The 15,593-nt window shown below is 41.4% G+C and overlaps 1 protein-coding gene across 25 annotated transcripts in view; it reads right to left on the bottom strand.

Moving 5' to 3' along the window:
* The window catches only part of Map2 (microtubule associated protein 2), a 264,833-nt gene extending 251,520 nt beyond the window's left edge, over positions 1-13,313 (bottom strand). For 8 of the 25 annotated variants that reach the window (XM_075951217.1, XM_075951220.1, XM_075951218.1 and 5 more), the window contains exon 1: positions 13,090-13,307. The gene's annotated coding sequence lies outside the window, so the exon portion shown is untranslated. The other 17 variants (XM_075951234.1, XM_075951219.1, XM_075951236.1 and 14 more) reach the window with 6 other exon arrangements.
* Positions 13,314-15,593: the final 2,280 nt, after the last annotated feature.

Genomic DNA, 15,593 nt, shown 5'->3' with positions numbered 1-15,593 from the left:
CCCTAGGTTCTTGTCCAAGCCCAGCTTCGTTGGTACCCACATCATGTGCGATTTCCTTCTTGAAGCCTTTCACTCCTGCACATGGTGATGAATTTCACTTCTGAATTTGCATACTGCCTAATTTATATCATCATTCAGAATATTCTTAATTCTCATTTTGCTGTCTACATTACTAGCATCAACAAGAGAAAAATGGTTTGTGTATTTAATATTCTCTGACATGAATAGGACTGTATACATCAATGGAAGTTCATTATTTTCTTGTTTCATTTTGTCACCAATCCTTTTGCATAACGTTTTATTTTTTGTTTGATGTTTAGTAATAGCTCAATATTAAACAGCTCATAGTTGAATGTAATCCTAAAAACATTACTCATAATTTAGTATGCATTGAAATTATTTGTCCATTTTTTTTTTTTGGTTTTTCGAGACAGGGTTTCTCTGTGGTTTTGAAGCCTGTCCTGGAACTAGCTCTTGTAGACCAGTCTGGTCTCGAACTCACAGAGATCCGCCTGCCTCTGCCTCCCGAGTATTGGGATTAAAGGCGTGCGCCACCACCGCTCGGCCATTCAATTTGTTATTACTATGTGAACATTTGAATAACTACAGCTGTTAGATATTGATGGATACAGCTAATGGTTTTATACTGAAGTGATTCATTTTATAAAGTAAGACTTAAAATAATGGAAGTAGAGGAAAGAAGCTCAAATAAAAATAAAGAGTAGTTTTATATTTCATGGTAAAATAAAAATGCTAATTTACCAAAATTGAACTTCCTTTGATGGAATACAGTCACATCCTCTTTTCATCATGGCTAATGACACTGTTAAACCTTTCCGTATAATGTCTTTGTGTCTTTGCTACAATATTATGGTCACAGTCTCTTGTTTTATACCTCTCCAGTTGTCCCTAGGCAATGACATTTTCACTTCAAATCAGATCTGAATATGCCTATGGCCATCACTCTATATTTTGTCTATGCTTTGAAAATGCCTGGTAGAAATAATTATGCAAGGGGAGAAATGAGTAAATATTTTACTTCCTAATAAAGACAAGCTGAGAGAATAAAACAGCTTCAAATCATGCCAAAAGTATTTAAGTGATAAAATATCAAGCACATTGTTTAATGATAAGTCCAGATGAGCATTGCATCACATGTGCAAGTAACTAAAAAGTGAACCCAATACTTTACTGCAAGGGATATATGCACAGAAAGAACACTGATTATTCATTGACGGATGATCCAAGATCATCATGGAAGAGACCAGCTCACTGGAATTCTTGGGAGGCTTTCACCACTGCCTCTAAGAAGCAGGATATACTCCTCAGCTAGTTGTACCCCTCTGTGCCTTGCAGCTTGTTCCTTGGCACATGGCAGTTTATGATTGAAACTGTTATGGAAAGATACTCAAGGAATATTGTTATGTTGAGAATGGAATTGGTTTTTTTTTTGTCTATGTCTCCCAAATATAGATTTGTAATGTTTTGCTTAAATTTCTTTGAAAATTAATGTGGGTACAAAAAGGGCTGTTGAGAGGTTTAAATTAAGTATGCATGTAATCCTCTAACAGAAAAAGAATGTAATTTCATTGTATCTGTTTATGTTATGTTAGATCAAATTATTACTCCAATCCTTACCACTAGCTTCTAATTTTCGAAATTGTTTCTCTCTTGTGATTTAACAAATTAGTGAATAAGATACAAATCTTTCTAAAGGGATTTAGAACATATAATTAATCTCTGAAAGCTGTGAATGGTTGTCAAAGATAATCTGGTTTTACAACCTCAAAAATTTGATTGCTACAAGTAAAATACAAGTCAAACTGTGACGCGGGCCAGTCAGGAGGTCTGGCATCGGCCTCCTGCTGTACGCTCCTGTTTTATTAGATTGCCCAGGTTCATCAGACTCGGATGTAATTGCTCTTCTTTATGTTTCTCAGCTGTGCAAGGTCTCTGCTTGCCTTAAGATCCTTCCCTCTGCTTCAACACTCACACACTTCTATGGCTCTATGTTTATTACTCTTTCCTACATAGACAGTGCATCCCACTGGAACCAAACTCAATGTTTTTGTTATAGATCTCTTGTATCATCTTTTTGTATCTGAAGTATCCGCTCGTTTTTGTTTTCCTTGCTAACTTCTGTGCCCTACTGATAAAACATATTGGTTCTTTGAATGCAAGAATTTTCATGGCTTCTCCCGGAATTCTTCATACTCAGAAAAGTACCTACTTTACCTTCAGGACCTGAAACCTTCATTTATTAGATAAATACACTGATGAATAATTAGATGCACATTAAACAACATTTGGGCCAAGCCAGCTTTAAGTGGCAAGGACACAGTGAGTCCTTCTCATGTAAGGGAGTATGTACAGAAATGTACTCAGTTTTAACTCTTGACAGACAATCTTGAAATTTCAGACTATCAAAATAGGTCAAATCCAACAGGAAAGGGAGAGAATAATTTATCTAACAAGAGCTGCTTCCCCAGGCTTAGCTTGCTGGTGTGCAGTTAAGACTGTTTTTCCATGTAAATGGCTTTACATGAAGAAACTTCTGAGAAAACCATGCACAGAATTTGTTATCCAACTGTAGGTCAAATCCTGTAAGGAATATATGCCAGCCACCTTCTCGGTAACAAAAAGGTCACTCCAACTCCGATGGTCAATTAAATATGTTCATCTGGAGACTCAGGACACACAGCAAGGCACTCTCTAACAGAAAATGTTAGAATCCTTTCATTCCCCAGAGAGTGCTGGAGTTTCGGTTTGCAGCAGGAGAGAATATGTTTCTCTTTAAATATTTGAGCACGGTTTCTGCTTAATTTCTTTCCTCCAAGATGCTCGTCATGCCTTTCAAATATTTGTCTACAGAACATTCTACAATGCCTAAGCAGCGTGGGTGCAGGTGGAGTGCTACTGAACACAGTAACCACGGCAACACCTAATTCTCATTTAATTTGCCATTTCCTTAGAAAAAGCAAAAACACAAGAAGGATAGAGCACTGTAGGCAGAGAAACAGGAAGGGACGTAGGAGTGGGAAGGTAAGTGGGAACCAGGCACAGACAGCGGCCTCCAGGCTTTCTAGTTCACTTCCTTAACTAAAAATGCCAAGGCTGGAGGAGACACAGAAACTATTTTTGAGAAAAATTTTATGGTGCTGTATATCAGAAAAAAAAATCCAACCTGGCTATTTTTAATGGACTCTCTTTATGCAGAGTACCAAGTTTAAACACAAACTCAGTCAACCTGAAGGCTTCAGTGACGATGATTCAAGGTCAGAGAAAAACTCCTTGGCTATCCAAGTCCCCTGGGTCTGGGCATTCCTCCCCAGAGTTGAAGCTTCTCTCCTATGAGATCCAAACCACAGGAATGCCCCTGGAGCAGAAGCTATAAGTGTTTCCTGGACCAGATTTAGTCTCTGGGCTTCAGCAGAGAAGCTGGCATACAGCTAGTTGGAAGGGCCCTAAATTCCGAGTCCCTCCCTCTTTTATTATCCATGTGAAAGCCAACAGAGTCACAAGATTGGGCAGGTACAGCTGCCACTTTCCTCTACCCTTAGCTCAGAAAATAAAAATATAAGGCAGCCTAGGAACGCAGAGCCAGGGTGAGATGTGCCCTCAATGGCACCCTTAAGAAGGGGCTGAGTATGGGACCAAACTACAGAATCCCAAACCTGCTTCCCAGCAAGCTACCTTAGGAACGTCCCTCATTGGCTGCCTGCCTCAGCTGGCTTACTGATACATCTTGTCTCCACTGAATACCTTTATATTAACATATAATCAGTAAAATCTGAACACTTGAAGCTCCTTTAGTAGCAGAACATGGGATACAGAAGAAACACTTTAATAATATACAAATCTTATTTGTCAATTCGAATCCCTTATTTTTTTTTTAACAGGACCTCATGTCACCCAGGCTGGTCTCAACTAGCTATGTTGCAAAAGTTGACCTGAATCTCTGATCCCCTGCTTTCACCCAGAGCCCTGGGATTACAGACATGCACCGCCCCACCATCTTTCTGCTATGTTTGCAATCTACTGCAGGGCTTCATGCATGGTTGGCAAAAACTTTACCAACTGAGCTACATCTCCAGCCTAGATTCAACAATCTAGACTATCAAATGCAATGACGTGATATATCTCCAGGCACATAAGCGCACTCTCCTGTAGAGCCAGTAAGTTCTCAGGGTTACAAAGCACTGTGCTGTTATTTAAAATCCAGACACATTAGGAAGGAAAAGGTGAAGATTGTATTTCAAATCCAAGTAACTCATTTTCAGTGATACTTTCTTTTACAATAAAGAACTTTAGAACCCCTCAGTCCCCATGATACTCTCTGTAAAGTCCACATGAGTCTCTGAAATCAGAAAGCACAGACATGTACAAAGCTGTCACTGCGTCCAATTTGGGTACCAACCACAGTCATTCAGTGTTTTCCCACTCAAAGGGGAAAATGAATTAGTGATACACAAGCAAACAACAAACTCCCGAATGTCACCAAAGGCCACTCTGTCCTCTGCTGCAACACTCATCCTACGCTTTATCAACAAAGCCATTTAGTCTGCTGCACTGCATTCTCCAGGGAATAATGACGGGGGGAATCCTATATTGTATTCAGTAATGTTTTTACTGTTTTAAAGATTAAATCACAGTGATTAAATTACAGATAAAAGACTGTAGATAAGGAGCTAACTGTATTTTTAACTTTATATGTTTCATTTTCATAAAGTATTTACAATTTTTCATATAAATTGAGTTTAATACTACATTTCTCATATGGAACTTTGTAGAATGTTTTTAAGTTAAATAAAAATCCAATGGCTCTAATAACAATTGATTCCAATTATAAAAAACTGTTGTATGCACGCATGCTTGCATGTGTCGGTATGTACATGTGTGTGTGTGCACATGTATGTAACTGTCTTATAGGATAATCACACATTCACATACCACCAACTTCATTTTATTCCTCTGTGAAACACAAGATGGCAGAGTAAGTGGGCTAAGAAGTACTCTAAGAAAAACATTGTGAGTTGAAGATTGAAATGTTTGTTCAAACAATAAGAAGTGCATGTTGTAAATGAAAGGATTAGATCTGTTTCTTGCTATACCACAGGGCAGTGTTTCCTGATTGAATCCTAAAAACATTTTCTGCCTATTTTACACAGTGAGTTGTAAGGATATAGGGTCTTCTATACACCAAAATATGTAGGTGGAGTAATTTGAAGTGGGCTTCATACTAATATTTTCATCCTGCCAGAGAGAATACATGGAAAACAACAAAATTGTGAATTTTAGAGATAAGATACATAAATACAGCAGTAAAACACCAAAGCCAGTGTCTTTTTTATTGCTGTGAAGAACACCATGACCACAGCAACTCCTATAAATGGAAACATTTCATTGAAGGGGCTTGGTTACAGTTTCAGAAGTCAGTCCATTATCATCATGGCAGGGAGCATGGCAGCATGCAGGCAGATGTGGTGTTGTAGCTGAGATCCCTACATGTTGACTCAGAGACAACAGGACACCAACTGACTGTCACACTGAGTGAAAAGAGACCCCAAAGCCCGTCCCACAGTGACACAGTTCCTCCAACAAGACTGTCCCCCTAATAATGCCACTCCCTATGGGGGCCGTTTTCTTTAAACCACCACAGAGGGCCTTATTTAGTTGTCGTTTTGCTCCTGGAAATGATGCTGAGGTGCTTTCCGGTCCAGAGTGTCAGATCGTTTCTCCTACCAACTCACATCATCACGGTGCTACAGCATCTCCAGTCTATCACAGTGGGGGTGTTTACAGTAGGGAAATGAATGGTTACAGTTGTTGTGGCAGTGCCCTAAGCATCTTCAATAACAATGAGCATGAAATGCAAAGGCTTCATGCTAACACAATTATTCTGCCTCAAACAGCCCATACCTATGCTTACTTATAAGTCTTCTTTAAACTTAAAGATCTATATTTAAGGGATGAAATTGTTGATATTTAAGCACTCACTGTGTTTTGTAGTCATTTTCAGGTAGATTTTAGATTAGCTACTGATAATGTTATATAGAGAATTGAGATTGGGAATATTTACTTAATCTTAAACTTAGTTCAATATTTATTGATCGATCCACTGTTTTTGGTGTATATCTGTTTATTCATCTAACACGTCTAACATGAAAACAATAGACTGCCAGTAGTCGCTATTCAATTTAACTTAAAACAACAGGAAGAACAACCAAAGTGTTTTATTTGGTGTTAGGTAACTCAAATAACTTTTTTAAAACAATCATTTGATTCGCCAAAGTTATCACTTTGAAGTGATTAATCATGGAAATGTACCATTGTTGCCTGGAAAATGTTTAAATAATTTAAAGAAAAGTGACAAGAAAATAATTGTCATGAGTAACTTTCCATGAAATAGGGCCTGGGGGCTAGGAGAATACTCAGTTTGTAAACTGTTTGCTAAGCATGAGGACCTGAGTTTGGAGAGCAGAGACCTGGGGGTAAGGAATGGAGAGAGATGGATCTCTGGAGCTCACTAGGAGCCAACCAGTGAGCTCATGGCTCAAGGAGCAAGCCTCCCCCCTACATCCCCCAACATGGTAGAGAGCAGCTGAGGAAGACAGCTCGTGTCATCCAGATGCTGTGAAACAATCCTTTTATGCACTATGAACATGCATTACTCTCATTTGCTAATAAAAAGCTGACTGGCCAATGGCAGGAAGAGACTGGGGGCAAAAGCCAGATTGGGAGAATTCTGGGAAGAGTCAGAGAGTTGTGAGCAAATGCAGAGAAGTAAGATGAGAATGTTGCATTGGGAAAAGGTACGAAGTCATGTGGCTAAACATAGATAATAATTTAAACGTAAGCGTTAGTTAGTAACAAGCCTGAGCTATCCGCCGAACATTTATAATTAATACAAGCCTCTATGTGGTAATTTGGGAGGTAGCTGCCAGGTATTTGGGAATAGGCGGTTGGGGCAGAAAATGTCCATTTACATCCTCTGTCCTCATCATGCACTGGACTAGTATAAATCAACGGGGAGATACAAAGCAGCAACTTCCTGATTTGGGATGTCTTATTGAGGAAGGATGCTTCATGATGGAAGAGCTGCAGACAAGGAAAAGACTGCCCCAGAGATAGAAAGGGGAAAAGTCAAAGATAGGACCAAAATAGGGGCAAGTCTTAAGGAGGAGAAGTTAGATTAATGCTGCATGTGAAACAGAAATAGAAGCATAATGGAGTATAACCATATACAAAACAGCAGCCTGTATTTTCACATCACTAAGGATCAGTGATGTTTTCGTTGTCTATTTATTACAAATTAAAAGTACTGAGCAAAGGGGAGGTAGGAAAGCAGGGAGACAGGAAAGGAAAAAAAGAAGATAAAAAAGTCTCATGAGTTTACAAATGGCCAAGATACAATTAAAGAAATGTTCAACATGCTTAGCCATCAGGAAAATACAAATCAAATCACTCTGAGATTCCATCTTACACCTGTCAGAATGGTTAAGATCAATAACACAAGTGACAGTCCATTCTGGTGAGAATCCGGAATATGGGGAACACTTCTCCATTGATGGTGGGAGTACAGTCACGATGGAAATCAATACAATGGTTCCTCAGGAAGTTGAGAATTGATCTATCTCAAGATACAGCTCTACTTCTCTTAAGCATATATTCAAAGGACACTCCATCCTACCATAAGACACTTGTTCAACTATGTTTGCTGCAGTTTTATTTATAATAGCCAGAAACTGGAAGCAACCTAGATGTCCCTCAATGGAAGAGTTAAAATGTGGTACATTTACACGATGGGGTATTACTTGTATTTTTTTATAAACATCATCATGAAATTTGCAGTCAAATGGGTACACTAGAAAAAAAAAACATTCTGAATGAGGTAACCCAGACCCAGAAAGAAAATATAGTATTCATTCACTTATAAGTAGATATTAGCTATTAAGTAAATGATAGTCCAAACTACAAATCCATAGACTTGGGACTTAGGTAAAGACAGCGAAGTCCAGTGCTGAGAATGAGACCCACACAATACATCAAATATGGAGAAGTGAAGCTGTGCCTACATGGAGCCTAAATTCTAGTCTCTTAGGTGTGGGAAGGTACTCTGCAGACTACCAAAAGATAATCATGGACATCAACCCAGTCATAAAGCTTCTGACCTACAATCTATCCTGCCTGCAAAGAACGTGTGAGAGTAGCTAACCAATGTCTGATTTCATTTAAGAATTACCCCATGGGAGGGAATCCAGTCCTGAAGCTGCTTGGGTAACCAAGAATCAGAGACTAGATGGCCTAGAGACCTAGGGTAAAACCAAACACTAGTAGAACACCAATATTACAAGGTCCTCTGAATCAACTAAACAAGGTGCATATAAACTCACAGGAACAGAAGCAGCAAGCACAGGGCCTTCATGGACTGCACCAGGTCCTCTGTGTATATATTATAGCTATTAGCTTAGTATTTTCAAGGGACTCCCTCTCGTGGGAAAGGGTGAGTTTCTTACTCTTGTGCCTGCTCTTGGGACTCTTCTCCTCCTGTGGGATTACCATATTCAACTTTGAAATGAAATTTCTGCTCCATCTTATTTTATTTTGTCATATTTGGTTGTCATCTCTTAGAAACCTGTCCTTCCCTAATGAGAGACAGAATGGGTGTGGATCCGGTGGAGAAGGGAGGTAAGGAGGAACTGGGAGGAGTAGAGGAAAGGGAAACTATAATTGGAATATAGTGTATGAGAAAAGAATCTATTTTCAATACAAGAAAAAATGAAAAATAAAAATAAATGAATTTAGTTAGGTATCATAGTACATTTCCTGCCATCCAGAAGTAGAAGGATCTGAGGAAGGAGGGTAGAACTCAAAATAAATCTGAGCTTGCTTTAGAAATTCCAGGCCTTTTTATTCTATATGAAGTTTCATAGTCTCAAAGTAAGAAAAAAGATAAATGAATAAATAAAATAGTTGCCCTTATAATCTCATTAGCATCACAAAAATCAGATAGACTATAGATAGATAGATAGATAGATAGATAGATAGATAGATAGATAGATAGATATTGATAGACAGATTGATAGATAGATATTGATAGATAGATAGATAGATAGATAGATAGATAGATAGATAGATAGATGGATAGATAGATATTGATAGACAGATTGATAGATAGATAGATAGATAGATAGATATTGATAGACAGACAGACAGACAGACAGATAGATAGATAGATAGAATTTGTCCCTTCTGTTATATTTTGTAACAGAAAACAATGTTTAAAACGTTTTCCCTTGTGTACAATATAAACTTACAACAGAGTGAGAGAGGATTCTGTTTTTCTTCTGTTTAAATTGCCAAACGATTCCCCTAAAATGTGGATGTTAAATATATCACAGCTGAGTATGTCACCACAAAAAGGAAAGTTCATCTTTTGGAGAGGAATGACCAAAGTTCAAAGGTTAGATTCAAAATGTTTCCATAAAGTCAACTAATTGGGCTCACATTGTTTTGAACTTTTTAATTCACTACAGACCTGCTTTCAATAAGTATCCTGTATAATTTTAACAAGGAAGTGCCCAGAGCTTTAAGCTCAAAGCAATGTTGTGGGAGGATAAGGGACACAACATTGCACTGAGGTAGAAAAGCAAAACAGATTTCTTCCACCTCCACCCACGCCCACAAGCTCTCATCTGCACCCTACATGGACAAACACTAGCAGCTGAGAATTTTCTTTCATCCCTCTGACTCCCTTTACCCTACCAGGCACCCAGACTTCCCCATAGACCCTTTCCCTTGGTTTCAGCCTTTAGGTCAACCATCTTACTTGGCAGTCCCATATTTGCTTTGGGTGCTTGGAGATTCCTGGTGCTAATCATTCTCTGAGGATATCAGAAATTGATAAGGACTCATAAACCTCAGATAATAACGTGAGTGGAAGAGCTTATTAACATCTGTAACCCATCGAGATCAGACACAAAAGAGGCACCCAATGGTCCTAAACGCCTGCGTTCAGTTAGTGACTTACCTAAGCCTAGCACTGAGGGGTAATACTGATCAGACACTGCTTTCTTTATCTCTGGTTCTTTACTTTAATCTGGTAAGAGGAAGTCAAGCACTGAAAAGAACATAACTGTCAGTCACTCTAGGACCCCCGTCAACTTCCTCGGCTCTGTCTCCACAGAAGGGTACCGTTTCTCTCAACTATACATTTAGTCAAATGGATGTAACATCTACTTGACTGCCAGAGTGCAAAAGCGTTCTCTTCTCTGTCGTCTAACTGACAGTGAAATTCAACAAATATATGTGTGTCATAAGGGAATACTAAAAATCTACCAAACAAGCATTTTTTTTCCTTTCCTCATGACATTTAGAAAATGTGTAAAATGGTTTAAACCAGGGATGGGGGGAGGCATGGACTGAAATTGTTCCTTCAGTCCTACAACATTCTGTGCCAAGTTTCATTTCTGACTCTGAATTTCTGGCCAGAATCAAGATCCCTGAAAAGAAATACATAAAAGAGAAAAATATGCCTTTAACCTTAGCAGAGCCATGTTGGCAGAGGTGGCTGGGGGAAGAACGGGGCTTCTGGCCTGGGATGGGCGTGTTGCTGGTGTTTGCTCTCCATTGAGAGGATGTCAGCTCCCTCAGTGAGACTGAAGCACCTACTAGCATGAGACCATGGCTGTGCCAGTTTCACTGGGTCGGGCTCTTTCCGCACATTCCATCTCCTTCCTCCCGGAGAAGGTGCTGTAAACAAGTGAGAGAGAGAGAGAGAGAGAGAGAGAGAGAGAGAGAGAGAGAGAGAGAGAGACAGAGAGAGAGAGAGAGAGAGAGAGAGAGACAGAGAGAGACAGAGACAGAGAGAGAGAGAGAGAGAGAGAGAGAGAGAGAGAGAGAGAGAGAGAGAGAGAGAGAGAGAGACCCTGTTGTGATGTAAACACATCCTAAACTCAAAAGCCTGGAAATGCTGGTTCCACCTCTAGCAGTCTAGACGAAAGTAGGAGCAAGGAAAAGGACAAGAATGGTCAGCAAGAAAAGCTTTTGGTTATTGGGGAAGGAGAGGGAGTTAAGACACAAGAAAAACAATGAAAATAAAAATTAATGCCCCTAAAATATTAGGTTTTTAGAACGGGAAGACAAATTGTTAAATTGTCTAGATGCCTTCATATATGCAATATCTCACATATGAGATTAAAAACTTTGGAAATTAAATAAAGTCATAACAAATTGAAAGATGATAGAATAAAACTAAGTAAACCACAGATAAATGGCATGTACCAAATAGGAAATAACTGGTCTGATAATATCAAAATCATGAATGCAGATGTCAGGCTATGAAAATTAGATAAGAATCACAGGGAAATTAATGTTAGGACACATACACATGGCACTGAGCACAAATTCAACATTTTCCTATTGAAATAAAAAAACAGACTTCCCCCTATCCTAGAAGGGGAGGGGGGTCCTTGTGTGCATGGGGAAACTGACTGGAAATGATTTGCAAATCTTAAATTATTCTTACCAGAAATGACAGACACTAGATTCAGTTAAAGGAGTGTAATGTTCCTCGTGGGTATAAAATCAAAAGCGTTTTAAAGCGTCATTGTTTATTCAATCTATTTTGGGCTGCCAAAAATATCATAAGGGACCAGAGCGGAATGAAAGGGTGACAGTTGTCTGCTCTCATACTGGGCTGGTACCTGCAGCTCACACACAGGGAGCTTTTGCATAACGTGGCTCACATAAAAGGCTTTGTTCTCCATCGCCTCACTGTGGCCGCAAGCCTCAACTTCAGCTTGCAGGCATTTCCTCTCACCGATCATTTGAAAGAAATTCATCCTTAATAGGTAAGTTGGTTCCTTACCAATATTCATTTATTTTCCCGAAACTATGTACCACCCAATGATAGGTCTTTGGGTTGTTCTTTTAAAACATAAATTTCATTCAGAGCATAATCCTCAAACCGAAGAAAATGAATTTAAAAGATGTGTCTTTTGGCTCTCCACACCATTTTGTAGCATGTGTGCAGGATGTGTGTGTGTGTGTGTGTGTGTGTGTGTGTGTGTCTGCATCTTGACAAAAGCTTCACACCCAGTTTCTAAAGGTCTGTGTCCTGGTTGCCTTACTCTAAGAGCTTACAACAGAGGGCAAACAGTAATTATCACAAGCCAGCTTGTTGCTAACCAACCCTTTTTATCTACTGACAAAATCCAGAATCCCCGATGCCAGGAGGAAAAATACCAATTTCCAGTTTTCTAGGACTGTGCTTCTGACACCAGCAGCTCACTCTCCCCTCCCCCTCCTCACACACCCAAACACACACCTCCCCGCTCCTGGTTCCGAGGCCCTCTCTGCCATTAAATTTCCATTCTGGAACAAAGGCGAGGCTAGGGAAGGCAGTCATTACTCCAGTCCCCCACTCGCAAAGAAAAGCTTCAGAATTAAGGAATGAATAGAAGAGGAGAGATGCAGCTGGGTACCCACCCCTCTCCTTTAGGAAGAAAGGGCAATGCCTTTGGGCCCCGCCCTCTATACAACCAAGGAACAGTTTTTCATTTTCCTAAAATTATCAAAATATACCAATTTTCTTCTTCCTGTTGTCTCTGAAGAAATGATTTTTAAATTGGCTGGGTTCCCCTCACCCTTCCTCAGTGTGCAGAGCTCTGAGGACACATAGTAATAATATTATTACAGACACATAGTAGTAGTAATAATAATAACAAATACAATAAATAAAAGAAATAAATTCTCTACTTTCAATTCCTTTCCTCGAGATCTTTCTATAGCTCGGGCCATGCTAACTCTCAAAACACGTACCCCAACCTGAACCGAAGTTTCCAGTGGTTTTAAAGTGGTACCTAAGGAGGTCACTGGCTCATCTACAAATCCAGAGCTTAGGTACCGAGCCGGGTCCCTTGCCCCGGAGTGACACCTGGACAGCGCCAACCGGCGCGGGCTCTCTCCCACAGCACAGCGGACGAGACTAGCCGGTCGGGTCGGGTTCCTACTTTCCGGGCTGCGGCTCCTCTCGGCGGAGCCGGAGGAGGAAGGACCGGCGCGGAGCGAGGCGGGACGATGTCTTACCTGGGCGCGGAAAGTGGACGCACCCGCGGTCGCGGCTGACTCGGAGAGCTCCTCCGTGGGAGGAGCCGGGGAGGCCGGACGACCGCAGAAGCGAGAAGAGGACGGAGGGGAGAGAGAGAGAGAGAGGCTGGAGGGAAGTCGAGGGAGAGAGGATGCTGCCGCTGCTGCCGCCGCAGAGAGCCCGCGCAGCCGAGCGCCGCCCCGTGCTCGCCCCAGCCGGGCTCCGCGGCCGCCCCGCCCCGCCTGTTCCCGCCCCGCTCGGGCTGCGCTTGGGCAGGCGCTGCCACCGCCGCAGTACCGGGGAGGGGGAGCGCAGGGCCCCGCCTACTACCGCAGCCAGGCGACCGCCAGGCGGGGACAGCTAGGCTAGGAGCCCCAGAGCCCCGCCCAGCCAAGGCCAAGCGCGGCAGGGCCTGCCTTGCAGAACTGCCCCTCTAGGCTTGCAAAGTGAGCACCAGAGACAAGCAGGCCTCCTTAAGGACGACCTTGGGAAGTTAGCCACCTTCTTTTCAGTCTTAGAGGACCCTCTTTCTTTTCTTTGCACCATGACTGAAGCAGGTTAGGTGGACACTTTGATGGAAAAAGCTCACTGATCTCGGTTGTGCAAATCCAGCAACAGGTGCATCTGGAAAGCCCCCACCCCCACCCCCAAAAGGACTTGAGATAGAGAACATCTCTGTCGGGATGGAAGGTTGGAGGGCTAAGTGTGTAGAGCATTCTATACCCAGTTCTGTCACTAATCAGATGCCCTTAGTGAGTCAACTAATGTTTATGGAGAGCTACTATGTGTCAGCCACTATTCAAAGCTTTGTGGAAACGTGAAACTCAAATGTTATCCCCCCAATCAAGTCCAATCTATGGTGTGATAATTAATTACACCAAGTGAGGGTGAAAACTGTCAGTACCATCTCTCTCAAACACATACAAGGAAGAGTGGGTCATCAGAGAAACGGTTAGCCCTGAGATGATAGGATTAAAATAAAATCATCTCTAGGGGCTGGAGAGAAGACCTAGTGGTTATGAGTACATACTACTCGGTCGTCCAGACAACCTGGGCTGGGTTCCCAGCACCGACATCAGGCGGTTCACAACCGCCTGTCACTGCAGTTGCGGGGGGATCTGACATCCCCGACCTCCGTGGGCATCTGAATACACACAAATTTTAAAAAAAATCAAAATGTTCAAAATCATCTCTTAAATACATTTGAAAAGGAAATGTCCAAGAAAGCATCAGGAAGTATGCAGCTAGAATAACTTCACCCATCTCTATCAGGCACCTAGAGAACTTATTTTAAAGGTTAACCCAAACAACGAGGAGGGTTTACAGTTTCAGCCGTTCTAAAGAAACTGTAGTTGTTATTATAGTTTTGCCTCTTAATAAAGCACAGAGCATTAAAGTTGATTTCTTAGATATCTGGTCCCATTCCCTCAAACTTTAGATGGAAAAGAGACCCATTTACAGGAGGTGAGAACATTAGAACTGCTTATACAGCTAGGCGTGAAAACATAATCTCCATACTCACACCCCAGGCTGCCTTCCTCCACCCAGCTCCATCTGGTGTCCCAGTGACGCTTGCAAGGAGGTTAGAAATATCAGGGCACACCCAGTAGGAGGGAGTTTTGTGGAGCTGGGGCTTCTCAGAAGGAGGCCTGATTGGGATGGTTTCAGCCACTAGGAAATGATAGAGACAGTATGTGGACAGAAGGAAGCAATAGGAATCCTGTCTGTCCTGACGTGGTCTATACGTGTGTGTGTGTGTGTGTGTGTGTGTGTGTGTGTGTGTGTGTGTGTGTGTGTGTGTGTGTGTAAGCTCACTGACAGACTTCATTCCTGCTCAGCCCAATTGCTGGATGCTTCCTAGTTCTTGAGAGTCACACTCCAATAGAAATGGATTTCTGGTCCCTCTTTTACTCCACATAGAAACCCCATGGGTTTGTAAAGTAGATAGAACTTTAGGCAAAAACAAACAAAAAAAACCAAACAAACTACCTATTCATATTTGGAAAGCCAGTGGCTTTCCATCTTAGTGGTCTTGTTTCAGGAGAAATTCAACTTACATGGGAGCATGCTTCCTCTTACCACCTATCATAGCCAACGTTAACACTCACATGCTGACGATCCATAGAGGAAATATAAAATGAGAATCAGTTACAAAGTACAAGGATAAAGGATGACAATTTTGGAATGGATGATGACTTTGGAATTACTAGTAGGAATACACACACACACACACACACACACACCCATACACACACTCACACACACCACACACTCATGCACACCTCACACACACACACACACACACCACACACACACACACCACACACACACACACACACCACACACACACACACCACACACACACACACACACCACACACACACACACCACACACACACACACACACACACACACACACACACACACCATGCGGGACCTTGTGAAACTTTCCCAGACAGTACGGACATTTCAACTGATGTTGTGATTATGCGGGTCTTGCTTA

Source organism: Microtus pennsylvanicus, chromosome 17, assembly GCF_037038515.1.
Source record: "Microtus pennsylvanicus isolate mMicPen1 chromosome 17, mMicPen1.hap1, whole genome shotgun sequence".
Lineage (NCBI taxonomy): Eukaryota > Metazoa > Chordata > Mammalia > Rodentia > Cricetidae > Microtus > Microtus pennsylvanicus.
Note: the sequence above shows the minus strand (reverse complement) of the source record. Positions and strands in the feature narration are given on the sequence as shown.